Source organism: Macaca fascicularis, chromosome 5 (genome assembly GCF_037993035.2).
Source record: "Macaca fascicularis isolate 582-1 chromosome 5, T2T-MFA8v1.1".
Taxonomy (NCBI): Eukaryota; Metazoa; Chordata; class Mammalia; order Primates; family Cercopithecidae; genus Macaca; species Macaca fascicularis.
The window spans coordinates 113,479,096-113,500,327 of record NC_088379.1 but is presented as its reverse complement, the minus strand read 5'-3'; the positions used below and the strand labels follow the sequence as shown (position 1 = coordinate 113,500,327).

At 36.4% G+C, this 21,232-nt stretch overlaps 1 non-coding gene across 1 annotated transcript; it reads left to right on the top strand.

Annotated features, from left to right (window-relative positions):
* Positions 1-17,152: 17,152 nt before the first annotated feature.
* Positions 17,153-17,257, top strand: LOC123573743 (U6 spliceosomal RNA). The gene has a single exon (XR_006698481.1). It is a non-coding gene; the product is annotated as a U6 spliceosomal RNA (small nuclear RNA).
* Positions 17,258-21,232: the final 3,975 nt, after the last annotated feature.

Below are 21,232 nucleotides of genomic sequence, written 5' to 3'. Positions count from 1 at the left end.
TCTTGATGACATGTGCCCAAGGTGGTCAGAGCACAGTTTGGTTTTATAAATCTTAGGGGGACATGAGACATGAATCAACATATGTAAGATGTTCGGTCTGGAAAGGTGAATCATGAATCAACATATGTAAGATGTTGGTTCGGTCTGGAAAGGTGGGACAACTCAAAGCAAGGAGGGGGCTTCCAGGTCATAGGTAGATAAGAGATAAATGGTTGCATTCTTTTGGGCTTCTGATTAGCCTCTCCAAAGCAGGCAATGAGATATGCATTTATCTCAGTAAGCAGATGTGTGAGAATGGGAGGTAGGTTTGCCCTAAGCAGTTCCCAGCTTGACTTTTCCCTCTAGCTTGGTGATTTTGGGGCCCAGAGATATTTTCCTTTCACATTTCCCCCCTTTTGTTTTTTTTAAATCTTTGGGAGAAAGCATTTTAGAAGGAAAAGTCTCTGGGCTCAGGTTTCATCTTATCTCTCATGGCTAGGGTGGTTTGTTCCAAGATGGGTAGGTCCTGAGTTATTAGGAAAGCTCATTTTTAGAAGGTCATGAAGTCTTGATGTCCTATGAAGAGAATAAAGGGGAAAGAAGGGAGAAAAACAACAACAAACAAAATAATCCTGGAAAATCAATACAGATCACATTACTCTGAAGTTTATACATTAGTAGGCAGGTATGAAAGTGGCTTATGAATGTAAATAGGTTGTTATTTTCTTCTGAGGTTTAAGTTGTCTAGCTTTAGTTCACAGGTCTTCATGAAAGCACAGCTTAGTTTTCAGTGACTTCAAATTAGGAAAAATGGGGAAGAAAGAAGAAAAAAATTGAAAACATTATTTTGAAGACTTCTAGCCAAGAAAAATTAGAATTCGGTCCAAACTGTAGAAAATATTAAAAATTGAAAAACATTAGGCAAGACTAGAATCTAAAAACAGGTGTACTATAGTTTTTGAAACACAATTTTTCTGTCTGCAGTTTCCTGTACTAAAGACAAATCATGCTAGGACTGGTCTGCTTTATTATACTTGGCCTAATTATTTGTATACCATGCAGCAAGAATAATTATTTTTACATAGGCTTTTAAATTGGCTTTGAATAGCATTTTTATTCAGTTATCCTATTTTATGACTTTATCTTTAGGGAATTAGATGTACAAAACATATTTTTACAAGCATATTTTCAACCGTTACATATAAGGGAAAATTGGAAATAATCTAATATCCAAGAACATGGGGTTCGCTAAATGAATTATGGTTACCTTAATATTACATATAATGTATGATACCATAGTAACTGTAAAACTGCAAGACAGATATATAAATACTATATAAGAAGAAAACAGTGCTGAGGTAGGCAGATCACCTGAGGCCAGTAGTTTGAAACCAGCCTGGCCAACATGGTAAACCCCTATCTCTACTTAAAATACAAAAAATCAGCTGGGCATGTTGGCACACGCCCGTAGTCCCAGCTCCTTGGGAGGCTGAGGCATGAGAATCCCTCCAACCTGGGAGGCAGAGGTTGCAGTGAGTTTAGATTGCATCACTGCACTCCAGCCTGGGTGACAGAGCAGGACTGTATCTCAAAAAGAAGTATCAAATTAAGAAGAAACTTCAATCTTAATAGAAACTGTAGAATCTCAATCATTCATATCAAAGGTTATGGTTTTACAAAATGGGAAAATGCTATGTGATCGATACTCATGGCTACAGAAAAAGGTGCAGGGAATGCAGTTCAGATCTGACGCTCACTGACGGCAGCTGCAGAGGCGACTGAGTATAGACATGGGTTCTAGTAGAAGGGCTTAGAAATGCTTTGTGTTCCAGATTTGTAAGTGTGCCTTGTGGTGTATATGAAGTGTTTAAGATATATTAAATATGTAAATATAACTTAAAAATTAAGATATTTTTATCTATAGTTTATTATAGTTTTAATATTTAGAAGAATTTAATCTGTTCAAGAAAGATGCAAAACATTGATCAAAGAAAGCATGTTCCTGCATTTATAAACTGCAATAATGAATAACAGATGTTTATACATTGAGCTTAAAGATTTAAGAAAAACTAGGTCTTGAAACAGAATTTGATTGAATTGAATATCAGTTGAAACAATCTGAGGATGAATTTCTTAACAGACACAAGAGCTTTCTTAGACCTTAAAAAAGAAAACTCTGTTGTCACTATAAAACCATTAAAACATCAACTTGTGGAATAAAATATTCACAATATAATAGTTCTCAGCAAATCTTACTTATATGGCAGGTGCTATGCTTGTGTATTATCTAAATTAATCACAATAACAACCCTAGGAAATATTGCTAGCCAGATTTTTTTTTTAATCGAAATGAAGTGAAGAGACAACCCACAGAATGGGAGAAAATATTTGCAAACTATCCATCTGACAAGAGATTAATAACCAGAATATATAAGGAGCTCAAACAACAGGGAAAAAATCTAATAGTCTGAGTAAAAAAATAAGCAAAAGTTCCAAATAGACATTTCTCAAAAGACAGACAAATGACAAACAGGTATATGAAAAGGTGCTTAACATCACTGATCATCACAGAAATACAAATCAAAACTACAATGAGCTATCATCTCACCCCAGTTAAAATGGCTTCTATCCAAAAGATAGGCAATAACAAATGCTGGTGAGCATGTGGAGATAGGGGAATCCTTGTACACTGTTGGTGGGAATGTTAGTTAGTAAAGCCACTATGGAGAACAGTACGGAGGTTCCTCAGAAAACTAAAGATAGAACTACCATATGATCCAGCTATCCCACTGCTGGGAATATATCCAAAAGAAAGAAAATCAGCACATCAAAGAGATATCTTCACTCCCATGTTTATTGCAACATTATTCACAATAGCCAAGATTTGGAAGCAACATAAGTGTCCACTGATGGATGGATAAAGAAAATGTAGTACATATACACACTGGAGTACTATTCAGCCATAAAAAAGAATAGGATCTCATCATTTGCAACAACATGGATGGAACTGGAAGACATTATGTTAATTGAAATAAGCAAGGCACAGAAAGTCAAACTTCACATGTTCTCACTCATTTGTGGAATCTAAAAATTAAAACAATTGAACTTATGGTGACAGAGGTAGAAAGATGGTTACCAGAGGCTGGGAAGGACAGTGGTGGGTGGTGGGGCAGGCGAAGTGGAGATGGTTAATGGATAAAAAAATATAGTTAGATAGAATGAGTAAGTTCTGGTAATGAGTAAGGGTGACTACAGTCAATAATAATTTATGTATTCAGTACATTTAAAAATAACTAAAATTATAACTGAAATGTTTATAACAAAGTGATGAATGCTTGAGGTGATGGATACCCCATTTACCCTGATTTGATTATTACACACTATATGGCTGTATCAGAATATCTCATGTACCCCATAAATATATACACCCACATTGTACCCATAAAAATAAAAAAAATAAAAATAAATTAAGATGATGTATGTTGCCCAAGGTCAGAGAGGAAGTAGCAGAGCCTAGATTTAATCAGGAATCTGACCTCAGGAGCCTCTGTTCCTAAATGGTATACCACAGCCTCTAGTACCATTCCATATGAAAAGGTCAACAATAGCATCAGTGAAAAAGATTAAGAGACAATCAATTATGAACTTGGTTTTTATTTTCATTTCTTAAATTTCAACTTTTATTTTAGATTGGGGGTACAGGTTTGTTACCTGGCTATATTGCATGGTGCCGAGGTTTTCTAGATTACATGACAAGCAATTCTTCAGTCTTTATAATTTTGTAAAGATCAATATAGACTTAGAAAAAAATTAACTTATAATTCACTATTATTGTAGGGTAAAAAGAAAAGGAGCCTGTTAAAAATTTCCCTATCTCCCATATCTGCCATTTAATTATAGTTAATATTACTAATAAGCCACCATATTAAATCTGTAATACAGTTAGGTATATAATTTTATGTTAACAGCATCCAGTTTAGCTAAGAAATCTCATGCCCATAAAGTTTTTCCTAAACACCAAGACATCTTACCTTTTTCTTTTCTTTTTATCTTTTTTTGTTTGTTTGTTTGTTTTTTGAGACAGAGTCACGCTATGTCACCCAGGCTGGAGTGCAGTGGTACAATCTTGGCTCATTGTAACCTCAGCCTCCCAGGTTCAAGCGATCCTCGTGCCTCAGCCTCCGTGTAGCTGGGAATACAGGCATGCCATCATGCTCAGCCAATTTTTGTATTTTTAGCAGAGACGGGGTTTTGCCTTGTTGGCCAGGTTGGTCTCGAACTTCTGGCCTCAAGTAATCCATCCATCTCAGCCTCCTAAAGTGCTGTGATTACAGGTGTGGGCCATTGCACCCAGCCAGCTTTTTCTTATTAACAGTATTTGAGACTAACTTGTTTGTAAAATTCTTTCCAGCCAAAATGGGGAGGTACCAATATGCTTACGGATATAAGCATGCTTTGTGAGTGATGGGATTCTATTTCAGAAGTGCCCACAAAATTTGTTAAGTATTTTTACTAACAAGTTCTTGAAAACTGACAGAAGATTCACTGCTTACCAAAAAATTATCATGTATTTCTGAAATACTTCCACAACAAAAGTCACATTGAAAAGAGTCCTTGTCAGATCATTACAAGTTTTTATACTGCCACTAAGTCCTACATCTTTTTTAGTGTGGTAAGATTTTTAATTTGGGAAATGGGAAAGCTTGATGGTATCTTGATGACACTTTCTTCTGAGAATGGCTTGGTAAAAAAAAAAAAAAAAGAATAAGGAAAAAGATATAATTGAAAAATTAGCTACACACAGTAACTGTACTTCTGAACTTTAGGGGAGATATGCTTGGGTAGAGGGCAGATATTTTTATTTCTGGTACTTATTTTCCATCCCATATTCAGGTAGATTGGACTACTTTGGTTCTACACCCAGTTTTCATAAGAAGAGAAAGATACAGCCTAACAAACAGAGATAGAAAGTAATTAGTGGTTATTTGAGAATGCAGGTGGGAATGGCAGTGACTGCAAGTGGGCTGGAAGTTTCTTTTTGGGTGACAGAAATGTTCTAAAATTAGTAATGATGGTTGCATAATTCTGTAAATTTATTAAAAATCATTTCATTTTACCCTTAAAACAATGTAACTTTATGATGTTATCACTCAAGTAAGCTGTTAAAAAAGGTATAGCCCACCAGGTGCGGTGGCTCACGCCTATAATCCCAGCACTTTGGGAAGCAGAGGCAGGTGGATCACTCGAGCCCAGGAGTTCGAGACCAGCCTGGGCAACGTGCCAAAACCCCGTCTCTCCTAAAAATACAAAAATTAGCCAGGTGTGGTGGGGTGCACCTGTAATCCCAGATACTCAGGAGGCTGAGGCGCAAGAATCGCTTGAACCTGGGAGGCAGAGGTTGCAGTGAGATGAGATGGTGCCACTGCACTCCAGCCTGGGCAACAGAGTGAGACTTGGTCTCGGAAAAAAAAAAAAAAATAATAGCCCATCAAGATAAATTATTTCTAAAGAACTAGAAAACCAAGGAACATCCCATACCCTCTTATTAACTTCCGGGCTCACTCATCCCTTTAAAGTGTTGTACTTACCAGCTAAACAGTACTTTTACAGTGACTCTGAAATAATAAACATTTCCAAGTTTTCTACAGACAAGATCAAGAACTATCTAATGAAAAGCAAACTATTTAACAAAATTTGTGTAAACTGTGCTCTAAAATTAAACTTGTAACTAAACAACATGAAATGACAAAAAAGATGGATTTTCTAGCAAAATTCATCAAAATTTACGATGAGTTAAATTAAAAGGGGGAAAAATGGTCTATATCTCACACACACACACAAATGGCCAGGTAGACCATTTAATACTTGTTGAAATGAACACAGTATTTACCCACAGCAAATATTAGCTGTACAAATTTGAAAACAACAAACTGTAGAACTGAGAGCATCTCACAAGCAGGGATGATCTGCAGTCCACAGTGTAGCATATAGAGATGGTGGAAGACTGCTCACCTTATCAACTGTTTTTGCCTTAATGACGCTGATATAATAAAGTACCTTCAATACAACTGGAAGTTCCACAGGATATTTTAAAATTTGGCTTCTTTTTGTGGACATTTCCTAGCTGTGAGGCTTTCTATTGGTGACTGGAAAATTTGATGATTAACTGTGATTCTTAGCATATTTTGGAAAGACAGAAATCGCAGCCCTGGGATTGTGAAGCTAAAGCTCTCCAGAAGGAGAAGAATCTTAAAAGAAGATGGAGTCACATGGGAAGTTGCTTTAATAATCCATGGTACAATAGGGAACATGCAGTAAGGTGAATGAATGGATAAATGAAAAAATAAAGGAGTGAATAGATAAATAGGTAGGGAGGTAGATTATTTAGATAGGTAGGTATGTTAATGGAAAGATAGAAAGGGTTACCCAAACCCTGAAGATAGAAGAAGACTATAAAACAAGGTCAAAGACTAGGGAATATTTAAAATAATTCTTCACATTTCCATTCAAATTTACCCTAAATGAGAGGTTCTCAAAGTTAAGGTGTGAGAATTGGGGAGCATATCATGCATTGGAGCTTCTCCCAAATGATGGTTTATGCTCGCTTTTCCCAGCTCCATTCTTGACAAATCTAGAGTTTCAGTAGGGTGGGGAAGAGGGGACTCCCTAAATAGTGTCTTCCTTCTTGATGTAGATGTTTTCAGTGTTTAGTACAAAGAGCAAGGCTGAGGCCAGGCACGGTGGCTCACGCCTGTAATCCCAGCACTTTGGGAGGCCAAGGTGGACGGATCATGAAGTCAGGATATCCAGACCATCCTGGCCAACATGGTGAAACCCCGTCTCTACTAAAAATAAAAAAATTAGCCAGGCATGGTGGTGTGCACCTGTAGTCCCAGCTACTTAGGAGGCTGAGGCAGGAGAAACACTTAAATCCAGGAGGTGGAGGTTGCAGTGAGCCGAGATCACGCCACTGCACTCCAGCCTGGGCGAGTGAGTGAGACTGTGTCTCAAAAAAAAAAAAAAAAAAAAAAAAAGAAAGAGTGAGGTGGAAATTTGCGACTTTCCACCCCTTTCTGGACTTACTGCTAGTGAAATATGACATCCAGAATAAGCTGGGTTGAAGGCTTATCTTTGTGTTAAAATGTTTATCTACTTAGCAGATGAACAAAAGAAGTCCCTATAATATAAACAGACATTTGCACTTTCAATAACCTAAACTATCATTTTACTAATTCACAAAAGAACTTTACAGGATAGATATGTGGTCACTAGAATCATTTCATACAAGATAGACACGTGGTCACGAGAATCATTTCATACAACTTGCATTACCTGTTCCATGTTTAATGGTCAAACAAAAGCAGTCAGCACTTGTTTAGGCCAAACACCCTGGGGGCTTTATCAGTAAGGTTAACTATAACAGCCTAACTGAACAACAGTGATAATTATCTGCTTCTACATTCCTAGCTTTCATTATATACCCCAAAGATTTATATACCTAGAAACTGATTCTCTTAGGTTTTAATACCTTAGGGTTTAATTTACTCTGTAATAGGAGGCTGCATAGATTACCTATTGAAGTGAGAGGTGTTGAAAACCTTAAAAAAATCCCATTTAGTCATTTTTGTTTTGCTTTGTTTAGAGAGGGTGTCTTTCTGACATCCATGCTGCAGTAAACTCCTAGGCTCAAGGGATCCTCCTGCCACAGCCTCCCGAGTAGCTAGGACTGCAGGTGCACACCACCATGCCAGCTAATTTTTTAAATAATACTTTGTAGAAATATGGTCTTGTTATGTTGCCCAGGCTGGTCTCATACTCCTAGCCTCAAGTGATTCTCCCCCCTCAGCCTCCTAAAATGCTGGGATTATGGGTGTGAGCCACCACAACCAGTCCCATTTAATAGTTTTAAAATAAGATATTTAAGACTGATATTGGAGTTAATATTTTCTCCTAAGAATAATGGCTAGTCTAGGGAAGAAAGAAAAGCAAAACCTGAGTCTAATAGTTTAACATTATATTCCCGTAAACCACATAACACTCTCTAAATGAAACTAGAGATCTCCTTCTAAGTAAATAGATCACAGTCAAAGTCAACAGTATATCATCCTTGTCAACAACAAAAAATTTCCTAGATTTGAAAGAATAATCTTGTTGCAGAAAAGTCAGGATAAAAAATGAAATGAAGAAAAAGAATAGTTCCCTTAAAATAACTTTATAATTCTCTATTTTAATACAGCTCTTGTATTCCATGACCTTCAGATTATTTTAGAAATCCACATATTGATTGCTGCCTTTACCACATGGAGACCAGTGTATATATTTCATACTATTTCAAAAAAAAAAAGTTGCAAAGCCTAATAAAAACAGGCCACTGAAATGGGTATTTAAAAATGACTTCTTGAAACATTGCTTGCTGTTTACTAATGCAATGGAAGAGATATTACCACTCTGTTTTGAGATTTAAGCAAAGTTACCTTTAAGCAAAAATCTATAGAAATGAGTTAGATAATCTTGCTCTGTATGGAGATAAAGGCAGAGACTTGAGGAGAAACATTTAACCAGGTGCTGTGGCCAGTACATTTGGTGTTTACAGCGGATGGCACGTGCCTAAGAACAGGAAGTTTACTCAATCCCTGTGCTGCTGCAGAAATGGCACCTAGATATACTTCAATATCATTTCCTTATAGGAGTCTAACATCTAGAATTAGACGCTGTTATTTATTTAAAATATAATGGGTTACTGGTTATCACATTTGTGCTTTCTGCTCTGTGCTAACAAAATGAGTTCAAGAAATAGCTTAATACAGCCTGAGAGGTTTAGGGGCACATTTCCTAGAAGCAGGAATTGGGCACTGAAAAATTATTAAGGAGAAGGTTGGTTCTAGAATCTGTACCTTGAGCAGTTTAGTTCCATCACTTCTGCAATTTACCAAGTCTTAGTATAGGGTATTGTGGAGTGGGGACCATGAGGGCTAGAAAGCTCCTAGTGTCCTGAAGTCCTATGCTTCAGTCCACCTGGGTTCTTCAAGATAGAGCAGGGTCTTCATTAAAAGGAAAGGAAAAAAGAGAAAGGGAGACAACACAGAAGACCTAGAAAGGACTGAAAACCCTCCATTTTTCATTCTCTTATGCCAACCACAAAAATGTTCCACAAATGAAGTAATAAACAATGTAGACCATTCACATACAGTCTATACTATTTTCTGCTTCCATTTAAAAATGCAATGCTGTTTTCTTTGTTAACTTTTAAGTTCAGGGATACAGGTGCAGGTTTGTTGCACAGGTCAATGCGTGTCATAGGGGTTTGTTGTACAGATTATTTAATCCCCCAGGTATTAAGCCCAGCATCCATCAGCTATTCTTCCTGATACTCTCCCTCCTCCCACCTTCACCCTTCGGTGGGTGGGCAGCAGTATATTTTGTTTCCCTCTATGTGTTCATGTGTTCTCATTATTTAGCTCCCACTTATAAGTAAGAGCATGTGGTATTTGGTTTTCTGTTCCTGCATTAGTTTGCTAAAGATAATGGCCTCCAGCTCCATCCATGTCCCTGCACAGGACATGATCTCATTCTTTTTAATGGCTGCATAGTATTCCATGGTGTATATGTACCACATTTTCTTTATCCAGTCTATCATCAATGGCCATTTAGGTTACTCCATGTCTTTGCTATTGTGAATAGGGCTGCAATGAACAGACATGTGTGTCTGTCTTTATAACAGAACGATTTATGCAGAGCTGTTTTTCCAGAGTTGATTTTGCATGAGTGACTAAATAAGCCACTGCTTTCAAGTGTTTTGAAATTATAAAAAGGTATACCTTCTCTAAAGCTATTAAGTTTGTTGTAATAGGCTGTAGGTTCTCCTAGAATTTAAACCGTTATGTTGCTTTTAAATAAATAATTGTCTCTCAAAAGCACTTATTTGACCAGTGCTTCCAATCATAGGCTTCAGAGATTGGTTTCTGCAAATAACCTAATAATGATGATTTATGTTATTCAAATTTGGCTCTAGGAAGAGGGACCCAGATATCTCAACCCAACCCAACACTTCATTGAAGACATGAGGTAGAGACACAAAGAGAATAACCTTAGAGATGAAATGTACCTAAAAGATTAAAATCGTTAATCTAACAGAATGCCATTTAAACAATGTTAAGGGATGCAAGTGACAATGATATTGATACTTAAAATATACCTATATTTATCTATTGAATTTTCATTTATTCTAATAAATCAAGGAAATGAAGAAACTGCCATAAAATGTAAATTTCCACAATTTTCACTAGAAAGTTTGTATACTTAAAAAAATCACTTGGAAATAAATTTGGTTTATTCATCATAGTACTTAAGTACTGTTTTAGATAATATTAGTGGCTTAGTATATGGATATTCAGAATGGCTACCAATAGACATAGTCTCCTAGGGAAAAATAAGGTTCTTTAGAACTAAATCCCTATGTTGTTAGCTCTAGAGCAAGTAAACTAATCCAGTAACCTTCAGGGAATGACGCATTTCTCTCTTAAAACAGGCAGAACAGCTCACTCAAGACTTTCATTTCCATTTGTGACCAACTGTGCTGGTTCACAAAGTCGCAAAGCAAAGTTTCTAATAAACAAATGCGTCTTTTGTTGCCTACTCTACTGAAGTAATGCCCCCTGTACAGAGCTTGAACATTCCTCACAAAGCTTTGGTGGCTGTTGGCACAATAATGATCGTGGAGTGTCTATTTGTACACCATTAATTATGCTGTGATCCCTAGTGAACTGCCTGTTTTTCTTTTGCAAAAACCTAGAACACGGTATACAGCTTATTTTGTGTTTCTTTTAGATATATTATAATACAAGAAATTTAGTTCCAACATATCCAAGCTGTCCCTTCAGAAGGTGATCAGAAGAGAGAAATGAGTTTGGAAAAGAAAATGAATAGGTGAACAAAAGTAAGAGTTTCTGCAATAAAGCCTTAAAAGAGAATAAAAATGTGGAAAAGTGAAGGTAGACACTGGAGCTGCATTTAAATAGTTCTTAGGAGCCCAAAGTAAGACATGTTCTGTAAAAGTAAAACTTACAGGGGGATCAACCCTTGTCATTAAAATCCGGAGTATCTGGATGAAAAACCAAACTGTGGTGGGAACTGTGGGCAGGTGCTTTTACACAGCGACGTGATATTAAAATTCTACAGACTGAACTGAAATATTTCTACTGTGGCAATCGTAAATCATATACAAAACCACAATTAAAACTAATTTAACATGTGAAAAAGTCAGATACTCTATCAGGAACAGTTCATTATTATAGGTAAATAAACACAGCATAAGTATATAATAAATTTTAGATTAATAATATATACAATATAATTATGATTATTTATATAATCAAGGCTTTCATTTGAGGCCTTGATGCTCATCTTTGCACACTGTCAGTTTTTCATTTTCATATTCTTTTCATATCCCTCGTATATATATGAAGGCAAATGATTTCAGGAATCTAAACCCCGAGAAAACATGGGGAACAGAGAATAACGTTTGCTGTGATATCTACTTCTGCAGTGAGTAGAGAAACAGAAATAGAATATAAATCTGAGGTGAGCCAGAACTCATTTCTTTACTTCCTATTTGAAGCTGATTTCCCCTACACCTTCTCTGACAAATCACAGGCCAAAGAGTTCCTGTGACTAAATATCTCCCAATTACCGATAATATAGAACTTCCTACAGAATGTCTCACTGATAAATTAGCACACAAGCTTCTACCCTATTCTAATTCATGGATAAGGAACACTGGAAAGTTATTTTGAAACAAATCCCATTAAAATGTAATTTAAGCTATAATCAGAAAGGAGCATAAAAACTGCACTGAATTGCTGGTAGAATCATAAATTGGTACCATTCTTTTGAGAATATCTTTGTAAATATGTGATGAGCTTTAGAAATGCTTTTATCTTTTGACACAGTAATTCTACTACTGTTCAGATTTTGAAATTGCGGATAAGTGATTCTGGATCTGTAAGACTAAAAACCAGAACCACACTGTCCATCAAAATGGGACTAGTTGCATTATAAATAAATGTATATTATATAAATAAAATTGTGTTATATAAATTACATGGTTACTGGAAGGGTGATACTACATGGAACATTTACTTCACTTTTTATCTTTTTTTTTTGCTTTGAAAAAATAAGCAGCATGTTTTAATTTTGCTGCCTAAAAAGACAAAGGTTGTTCTTATTTTTTAAGAGAAGGGGTCTCAATCTGTCACCAAGGCTGGAGTGCAGTGGCACAATCATAGCTTACTGCAGCCTGTAACTCCTGGGCTCAAGCAATCCTTTTGCCTTAGCCTCCTGAGTAGCTGGTACTACAGGGTGCACAATACTATGCTTGGCTAAAATAATTATTCATTCAATAATATTTAGTGAGTGCCAACTATGTACTAGTCACTGTTCTAGGGATACAACAGTTTTAAAACAGTCACTTCCCTCATGGAGCTTGAATTCTGCTAATGTAAGACAACAGTAATTAAAGATTAAAAGTGCTACAAAGACAAAGCAGGATGGGACATTAAAGTAACAGGGTGACTATTCAAATTAGGCTCACCAGACTTATGAGAAACACTCAATTTAAAATTTTAAATGAAAAACCATTGTCAGAAAAAAAAATCAGTGCACCATCAAGTCAAAAGAACATCAGGAACATCAATGTTCCAACCTACTGAGATCCAATTACAGTAAATGCCCTCTAGAAACCTGTACTAATATAACTTTCTAAAACTAAAAAGATTCCTCTGAAAATGCTCCCATACTTACTCAATTATGGATTTTTACCTTTGAGTTCTTTTCCATTTATAATAGATCAAAATAGCATGTGTATAGTATTCTAATTACACTAGTCATAATGGACTTTTATTTAATTGATCATCCCAGTGCTGTTTTTTTAAGTAAGTGTTTAATGCATATTAGGCTTTTTAAAAAAGGCTAAAGATGCAATATTATAAGCAGAGGAAGAATAAAAACAAAAGCATTATGGGAAGACATAAAAGTTAAAGCTATCAAATATCTAACAAGAATTCAGAATTTGACCTTCAGTGCAGACATTTTTCAATTTTATCTAAAGTAAATGGGATAGAAGCTACAGGTACAGAAAACTTTTAAAACTGTACCCTGGGTTGAATGAAAAACAGTGACCAAACTCAAGATATCAGTACTTGCCGGTTAAATATGTAGCAATTGTTAATACTATTGCTGATAGCCTAGAAGGTAAAGTAAATAAACAGCCAGCCAACAAAGACAGAATTATTTATGTCCTCCTGTTCTGTGCAGAATTGGGTCCTAAGTGCTAAGGAAGGCAGCAGAAGAGAAGCTGGCTCCTGTCCTCAAGGCATTTTTGATTAGTAACTGCTTTCTCCCCCCTTCCCAAGCAGAAGTCACTTAAAAAGAACAATGAGAGATAAAAACTTTTACAGATTAGAAAACAGCCTGAAATAACATTTGAAGTTTAGTAAAACCATATGCCAGGTAGATGTAAAAGTGAAAAGAAAATCAAATGACGGAAATAAAATGGGAAAAAGACTGGTTATACATAACTTAACAGGAATTTTTAAAACGTCTAGGGTATATAAAAACTGAAAATAAATGCAAAAAATTAGCCAGGTATGGCGGCGGGCGCCTGTAGTCCCAGCTACTTGGGAGGCTGAGGCAGGAGAATGGCGTGAACCCAGGAGGCGGAGCTTGCAGTGAGTCGAGATTGCGCCACTGCACTCCAGCCTGGGCGACAGAGCGAGACTCCGTCTCAAACAAAACAAAACAAAACAAAACAAAACAAAACAAACAAACAAAAAAAAAACCAAACCTGAAAATAAAATCAGAGAGAAGTAAAACAGTCTCTCTGTTAATAGCCTTTTAAAATGCCAAGCTCCACCTATCAGCAGTGAATAGAAAATCAGCCAAGTAGTTATCCTATTTGGTTTGGCACTGGTCTATCCATGGGAGTGAACTATGATCAAAACTGTTTTCTAAAGGGTGAAATGGGCTTAGAAAAACACAGGATGATTAAAATCGCTGTCTCTAAACCTGAACATAATGCCAAGAGGTAGTCAGGAAACATTACAAACTCAATGTTCAATTAGCATTAGGAAGCTAAAAGATGTAATTTTATAGTTAATCTTATTTCCATTAAATCTAATTGTCATTGATGACCCTATATAAATAAAAGTGCTTGCCTATAAATAATCACTTTAATTGCTTTTTAAAATATAAACATGCTATCAAATATTTATATTTAAAAATATCAAAGAATTATACTTCTTTGCTTCCCATGAAACAAAGAAACAGCCTAGAAAATGAGTTGTTTTTATTGTTTCTAAAATTATCTCTTACAGCATAATCTGCATCGGTAAGAATAGGACATTGGGAGCCCATTTCCAAAGCTTATACCAAACCAAACGAGACCAAAAATGACATTCTGGTTAATGTGCCTGGTTAAGATACCTTAGAGGCAATCTTAAAAATGGCAAAAGTGATTATGGGTTAATGGGGGGTATCTTTAAAGGAAAATAATGAATTCCATCTAAGAGTTCATAGCTCTAAGAACAAAGAAAAAGCAGATGCTTACAACTCATGTACCAAAACACACTTGCCATTTCCTTCCAGTCAGACACCTCCTCTTCCATTTCTTATCACAGTAAATGGTACCGCCATCCAATCAGGTCTTCGGAGTAAATAAATGTTAGCTATTATCCAACTTCAAACTCCCGCCCCTGCTCACCTGAAAATCACTCCAAATCCTGTCCGTTTTAACCTCCCATCTATTTACCTCTGCTCTCTTTTCACAGACATCTCTTACTTACAGAGGACAGACGTAAGTCCAAACAAATCAACAGCCACAACAAATTTTAAATGGATTCAATCCATCCACTAACAAGATACATACAAGATTATTTTGTAAATAAAAGGCTGATAAAGTATTAGGAATAGCAGGCATTACTAGTACTTTTACAAGTAGAGTACAAAGTAAAAGTATTAAGAGAAAATAGATAATAGAGAACAGCTCACCAAGAAAATATAAAAAGATGGACATTCTTACACAAGGGAAAACTGACAGCTCCACAATCATGGTATTTAATGCAGCACTCCCTTCCTCTCTGCTTTTGTTCCTAATCTATTTCCTGCTTTACTGACCTCGTTAAAGACCTTAAACGGCTCCCTATGACCTAAAAGTCCATTGCTTATTTTGACTTAAGAAAAAATTCATAATAGAAAATCTCAAACACAATGAAAGTAAAAAATACTACAGTGAACCCCATTAGCTATAACAATTATCACAGGAAATCTTTTTTGTTTCTTAATCTGTCCTCTACTCTGTATTTTTGGAAGCAATCTCAGAGACCATGTAATTTAATCTGTAAGATAGAGATTCTTTTTTCCCCAACATGACCCTAATGCCGTTTTTACACCTAACAAAATTAACACAATTTCCTTAAAAAACAAATACCTAGTCAGGTCACCTTTATCCAATTACTTATTCTCAAGACTGCTTTTTAGATGGCGGCATGTCCTTCTGACATCTACTGTTTCTTAGCATTGCTTACAAGGCTTTTCATAATCTGGCCCCTACCTTCACTTCTAGCCTCGATTTTTGAAACTAGTTTCTTCTATTCCCTAAATCCTGCACTTCCACCATATTTACTGAATTTCTGTTCATTTCACATGCAATATCCCCTCTTATCAAGCTTTATGTATAATTTTTATAGCGGCCTAAACTTCTTCCCAACCCCATCCACTTGCTTACACACTTGCCTCTCATGCTTCAGGTCTCAGCAGATATCACATCTTCCAACAAACCTTTCCTGCTACAACTTCCTGGTATGTGCTACTGGACCTAGAAATGAACTTTCAAATACAGCACTTGCTACCCAGTTGGGTTACAAAACCCAGTGTCCCCTCTCCCCTAAATTCCTTTTTAAAAAGAAACACCAATTTATAACATTCTGCTTCTTAAGAAACCAACCTTCCCCTCTTGGGTGGTTTGTGCCCAACATGTTCACGGTATGGCTACTATTCTTTATGTCTACCTTTTGACCTATATTCATGCACGATCATACAAATCTCTTAAAAATGGTGTTCTGTAAGTGCAAATCAGACTTGTTCAAAGGCTGCCAATAGTAAGAAAATACACAAAATTACTTGAACATAATATTCAATAATCATAAAGCTTTCACATGTGAAACATATCTGGATGTGATAAAGACAGGTACAAAAAGGATAGTGGAAAAAGAAAATCCTAACTCCAAAATAGGGCTTCAGAATCCTACAGTTACAGGAGCAGAAAAAGGCTTCATTTTATTCTGAAAATGACAGCTTTTTTTTTTTTTTTTTTTTGAGACAAAGTCTCACTCTGTCGCCCAGGCTGGAGTGCAGTGGCACGATCTCGGCTCACTGCAACCTCCTTCTCCCGGGTTCAAGCAATTCTTGTGCCTCAGCCTCCCGAGTAGCTAGGATTACAGGCGTCTACCATAATGCCCAGCTAATTTTTGTATTTTTGGTAGAGACAGGGTCTCACCATGTTGGCCAGGCTGGTCTCAAACTCCCGACCTCAGGTGATCCACCTGCCTCGGCCTTCCAAAGTGCTGGGATTACAGGCAAGAGCCACTGCACCTGGTTGGCAGCAACTTTAAGAACAAGAATGTACTCATCAAGGGCATTATTGCTCTTCAACAGATAATGGCCTAAATACACACTTTCTTTGCAGAGGTTTTTACTGATGTGCAATCAGAAACCTTAATTTGAAGATCGACAGTCAAAAAGAGTTTTCTAGGAAATGTTGGTTGACCACTTTGTGCAGCTTTCCTTACCTACAATAAAATCATGCAAAACTAAGTAAAAGTGAAAATGTCTCCAAGCCTTTAACAATCTAATTTATATTGCAAACCCAAGTGATTATTATATTGTGGCTTTGTTGTTATTTTAAGCTTTTATTTGGAAAAGTATTTAAAAATATACACTTTAAACAATTTCATCAACATTGTGATCATGCAAAGCTAATTGGGCTTTATCACTATTATGCTATATTCCTCTGCCAAAAATATATTTTTATTTCAGTTTAACAACACTAGATTGGAATATTTTCCAAGTGTTTAAAAATTTTGACCATGTATCCTATTAATGATTTAAATTTATATAGCCTGTGCTTGACTCGGCAGCACATATACTAAAATTGGAACGATACAGATATTAGCATGGCCCCCGCACAAGGGTAATAACACAAATTTGTGAAGTGTTCCATGTAAAAAAATAAAAAATAAATTTATATAGCCTAGACTTAAGAATAAGAGCTATAGCTAACACTCATAAGTACTTACTATTGCCCAAACACTATAGTTCTAAATGTTTTGGTTATCTTATTTAATCTTCCCCACAACTCTATGAGATTAAATATTATTACCCATATTTTACAGATGAGCACAGAGATATTCAGTGAATTGCCCAAGGTCACCAGCTAGTAAGCAGTGAAACCAGCATTTGGTACTTTGGTAGCTCTGACTCGGCAGGCTGTTCTACCTGTCCTTGGGAAAAGCATCATAAATGAGCACACACCTTCAGGGTGAATTCTTACAGCAAAGAAAAGGAAATGGGATAGCACAGCCCTGCTATGTCAGAAGAACCAACATCAAACATCAGTGGATTCTCATAGCAACATCTCTCCCGCTGCTTCCTCTTGACACACAGGAAAAATGTTCCAGAATCAACTGGGAAGACTGGCATTGCATTTATAAATGTAATTCCCAGGCTGGGTCAGTATCTCCTCCAACCTTTCCAGTTACGTTCATTTCAGATATAGGGGACAGAAATGCTCCAGAAAAGAACTAGACCATACTTGGAGGAGGAGAGAAGGAGTAAACCCTTCATCTGTATTGTGAACTATGTCGAGAGCAGTATATTACAGTACAGAGAGTCTTGGGGAGACCATGTGCATATGTCTTTAGGCCTCCATCTCCTTTCAACTTGAGGAGCTCTGCTTTTCTTTCTATGTTAGAAGGGTTTCCCAAAATCTCATCTGAAATATGGGTTCCATGGCTAAAGAAGTTTAAAAACTGATAGTGCCATGACAAAGCCTTGGATCAGAAGTCAAGAGACCAGAATCTTTCTCTCAATTTGGCCACAAACAAGTCATGATTAATCCTGGGTCGGTAATTTGCAATCTTGGGTTGTAGTTTTTTCAGTGTAACACCATTACTTTACAGATTTCTACGACTCTTGGCCATATAAAAATATATCATTATATAAAAAGAAAGAAATAAAAGATATGTTAGTGACCTCACCAAAGAAAGTTTAAAAAGGTAAATAAAAATCCCATGTCTCACAGAAAGAAAAGAAGTAGGGTAAGGTAATTTACTGATAAAGAATGTACTAACCATCATATGATCTAGTGCTCAGAACACCACCATGAGATTGGTCCCATCATATAAGAAATCAGTATTTCCCAAACACTTTTTTTTTTTTTTTTTTTGAGACAGAGCTTCGCTCTTGTTGCCCAGGTTGGAGTGCAATGGCTTGATCTCAGCTCACTGCAACCTCCGCTTCTCAGGTTCAAGTGATTCTCCTGCCTCAGCTTCCTGAGTAGCTAGGATTACAGGTGCATACCACCACACCCGGTTAATTTTTCTGTTTTTAGTAGAGACAGGGTTTTGCCATGTTAGCCAGGCTGGTCTCCAACTCCTAACCTCAGGTGATGCACCTGCCTCGGCCTCCCAAAGTGCTGGGATTACAGGTGTGAGCCACCATGCCCAGCCAAGAGTCTTTTTTTAACTTGGTATTTTTATTTAGCTTGATGCAGATAATTTGTGGATAACATATCCATATGAATTTACTATTAATAAATAACAAAAGTTTATTCAATAACCATGGCCCCTACAACATGCCCTTGCTAATCTCAGAAGCAAATTAAACACAGGTCAAGTGTACATTGTAACATCTTAGAATCCTAAAATCCAGGTTCTAACCTGACTCTGCCACTTGATGAGAATTAATGCAATCTCCCAGGTTCTTAGTTTCTTCTGTCCTACCCCTATCACATTCTCAAATAAGGGGCTATGCTAAATGATTGGCCATTGGCATATCATAGTTGATCTTATGCTTTTATTTCTTGTGGCAATCACACAGTTAGAATAAGCCACATGAAAAGGAAAATACATTCATGGAAGAATCACCCATTAGGTTCTAGTCACTACTTAAAGCATCTGAATGGAACAAGAGGAGACTATGGGGGTGCAGGGGAGGCTTCCACCAGGACTGAAACTAATTAAATAAGATCTTAATGAAGAGAGCTCCTGATTCAAGTTTATTAGAGAAGAAATAAGGCATTAAAGAGAATGAAAATATTTTTATAAAGTTGTAGGTAAAGGTCATATTCCCTAGAACAAGAGACGTTAATTAGAAGGTAAACAATGGAAAAGTTATTGGGCAAGCTCAGAGGCCAACAGGAAAGAACAGAAAAAAGTATTATGCTTTATAATGCTAACTGACCATTATACAGATGCAGATTCAAAATTAGGAAATAATATAATACCAATTAGTATAAACTGGTTAGTATTTATAAATAGTTGGTGCTTTAAAAGGCCTTTTCCAAAATACCTAAAATTGAAATATAATAGTATCCCAAGTAATCTGAAATTGCATATTTTGATTTAAAGTTGGACTATAAATTCCATTAGCATTCATGTTTAAAGGTAGACAATTTACAGTATTAAGCTAGATGAGACCTCTATTGTAACAGATTAGCAATCCCAGATTGTATATTTTGTTCTGGGTTGCAGACTATTCCAGTTTTAACATCATACATGACATACACTCCTAAGCCAGATAGCTTTGAGAAAGCAGCTGATTATGTCTTAAAATTTTGTTAATTAAAACTATAAATTCCTATCTCAAATGCTTTTTGGAACAAACAAATGTAAACAACATGAATTCTATCGAAGCTTTTTTATTTGAATCACTTGAGACATTATTTATGGCTGCTTTTGAAAATGTTATGTTTGTTCAGTGATATTTTACAAATAATGTTAATACAGTTTTCCACCAAGTAACATAAAGATATATGATGAAAGATGGAGAATCTAAATTCATGTAAATTGTAATAAAATAGAAACACCTCTGGGCTCTTTATAAAATAAACCAAACTTAAATGCATTTTCCCCAAACCAACACACACTTACAGAAAGTTATTCAAGGCATAAGACTGCATATAAAACAGGGATTCTACCTTCAACATTAAATTCAGTGAAGCACTTTATATATTGTGACTTCAAGGAAAGCTGGGAAATGTTATAGTTCAACGGGCTTTCTCCTTTACTTTTTATAGAGATTGAAAAGTTAACCTTAAGTCACGAGGCCATTATGTTGGCAATAAATAAAGCATTATATCATGTTATACACCTTATTATATACAATTTTTGTCAATTAAAAACACATATTTTAGGCTGGGCGCGGTTGATCAAGCCTGTAATCCCAGCGTTTTGGGAGGCTGAGATGGGCGGATCACAAGGTCAGGAGATCGAGACCATCCTGGCTAATATGGTAAAACCCTGTCTCTACTAAAAAATACAAAAAACTAGCCAGGTGTGGTGGCAGGTGCCTATAGTCCCAGCTACTCGGGAGGCTGAGGCAGGAGAATGGCATAAACTGGGAGGCGGAGCTTGCAATGAGCTGAGATCCGGCCACTCGGCCACTGCACTCCAGCCTGGGCAACAGAGCGAGACTCCATCTCCAAAACAAAACAAAACAAAACAAAACACAAAACACATATTTTAAAAGAAATCTTTATGGCTATTGAATAAAACGTCATGTACTTATGTTGTACAACTGACCAGAGTTTCTACCTAATTCAAATTAACTATTATGACCGGCTTTTGAGGCAACCCTGAGAGTCACTCCCCAATCCTTTTCATCCCTTTGACTTTCAGGCCAGCTACTTCCTTGGGAAACACGACCATCTCTCAGTCAGCAAAGACAGAACCAGAGAGAGAGACTGCAAGTTCAGGAAGAAAGGTTCCAATTACTTTTACTCTCTGTTGCATCTCCTAATGTCATCACTTTCTCAGAGCAGGGTTTAGTCACTACTACAAAACACTGCTCAGGAACTGCAGAGCCACTAGCCTGGCATGTGGTGACACATTCCCAACACAATTCTCTAACATTCTGATTTCCTTTCCAAAAATAAATTCAAGCAAAATTAGAACTCTTAAAGATCAGATTGAGATTGAATGTC